Below are 2,064 nucleotides of genomic sequence, written 5' to 3'. Positions count from 1 at the left end.
ATCTCACATCTTCCCTAAAGCTTTTCAACTCACTTATGTCCTGACCCATGTTTGCCAGTATTCCTTCTATCCTGTTTAATTGATCTTGAAATTGTTGGTTCGGATTAGGTTGGGTAGGTTGATTATTTTGGCCATGATATGATGGTTGGGAGTAAGTGTTTTGTGTGGCTTGGTATGATCTTTGGTTGGAGTTTTGGTATGTGGAATTGTTATGTTGGTTATGGTTGTAAGGTTTGTGGTTTTGTGGTTGGGTTTGTTGGTTCCCCCACCCAAAGTTTGGGTGGTTTTTCCATCCTGGATTGTAAGTGTTGGAATGTGGATCATATGATTGCCTTTGTTGATTTCCTACATAATTGGCCTCTTCCCAATCACCTCCTTCAGTGCTTTCTTCCTCTTGCTCTTGTGTGTGTATTGCAGCCACTTACTTTGTTTCTAATTTCCTGGTGAGCTCTGCTAGTTGCTTGGTAAACACCTTGTTTTGGGCTAGAATTGTATCAACATGGTTCAGCTCCATGACTCCCTTAGTGTTGTGTCTCTCTGATGCATAGTAGTACTCATTCTCAGCCACTGTCTCAATCACTTCAATGGCTTCTTCCACAGTCTTTTTCCTGTTCAATGAACCTCCTGATGAATGGTCTACAGCCTTCCTTGATTCATAAGAAAGTCCATCATAGAAAATGTGCAATTGCACCCAGTCATGGAACATGTCTGGTGGGCATTTCCTTGTCAAATCCTTGAACCTCTCCCATGCTTCGTAGAGAGTTTCACCATCTTGTTGTCTAAAAGTCTGAACCTCAGATCGAAGCCTATTGACCTTTTGTGGGGGGTAGAAACGTGCCAGAAACTTGCTTTCCACCTCATCCCATGTTGTTAGGCTCCCCCTTGGGAATGATTCCAGCCACTTAGCTGCCTTGTCCCTAAGTGAGAATGGGAACAAAAGCAGTTTATAGGCATCTTCCTGGACTCCATTGGACTTCACAGTGTCGCAAATTCTCAGGAATTTTGTGAGATGTTGGTTTGGGTCTTCATTAGCACTCCCACCAAATGAACAATGATTCTCCACAAGTGATATTAGCTGTGGTTTGAGCTCAAAATTGTTGGCCTGAATGGGTGGTTTCTGAATGCTGCTACCACAATTCCCAGAGGTTGGGTTTATGTATGAACTAAGAACCCTCCTCTCAGGAATGGCATTGTTTCCATCAGCTCTCTCATGGTTGTGAACTTCTCTATCCATGTTGAGATCTAGAGCTTCCTCAAAATTGTCCTCAGATTCTCCTTCAGATTCTTCTTCTCCCAGTACTCTCTTCCCTCTTGCTTCCCTTCTAAGTCTATGAAGGGTCCTCTCTGGTTCGGTATATGGAGGAGTTGATGTCTCTCCTCTCCTACCTGTCATACAAGAACACCGCACAGGCAACAAACAATTGAAATACTCTTGGTTAATGGAAGAGTATGGTTAGAGTAGTTGAGGAATTAATTCAAATAGTTAGTGAGTCAGTGAGTTAGTTGCTTGAATTTAAAGGCATAAAGAAAGAAAGCATGTAACAGAGTGCAGAAATTAAAATTCAACAAGTAACTTGAACTGAATTAACAAAGCAAGAAAAATGCTCAATCTAGTTAACTTCCAATTTGAGAATTGTCAATCGAAAACCAATCCCCGGCAACGGCGCCATAAACTTGATGCGCATAAACTTGTTATGCCACGATTTAGGAAATTTCACGATCGGCAAAATTCCTTCCGGCAAGTGCACCGGTTATCGTCAAGTAAAAACTCACAATAGAGTGAGGTCGAATCCCACAAGGATTGGTTGAGTGAGCAATTCGGATTAAAAGTGTGTTCTAGTTGAGCGGAATCAAAATTTAGATGAGAATTGCGGAATGTAAAATTGGCGGGAAACGTAAATGACAAGAAATTGAAATGGCGGAATCTTAAATTGCATGAAGTAAAGAGCAGAAGCTAAATTGCTGAAATTAAAAGGGAATGGGGTGATTGCATGAATTTAATTGCAGAATGTAAAGAGAAAGTGGAAATCAGAAATGGGGAATTCATTGGGTTGTAGGAGATAT

The 2,064-nt window shown here is 41.3% G+C and overlaps 1 non-coding gene across 1 annotated transcript; it reads left to right on the top strand.

The window, feature by feature from the left end:
• The first annotated feature begins 704 nt into the window (after positions 1–704).
• On the top strand, positions 705–808 carry LOC112782179 (small nucleolar RNA R71). The gene has a single exon (XR_003192914.1). It is a non-coding gene; the product is annotated as a small nucleolar RNA R71 (small nucleolar RNA).
• Positions 809–2,064: the final 1,256 nt, after the last annotated feature.

This window comes from Arachis hypogaea, chromosome 19, assembly GCF_003086295.3.
Source record: "Arachis hypogaea cultivar Tifrunner chromosome 19, arahy.Tifrunner.gnm2.J5K5, whole genome shotgun sequence".
Taxonomy (NCBI): Eukaryota; Viridiplantae; Streptophyta; class Magnoliopsida; order Fabales; family Fabaceae; genus Arachis; species Arachis hypogaea.
This window is presented reverse-complemented; position numbering and strand designations above follow the sequence as displayed.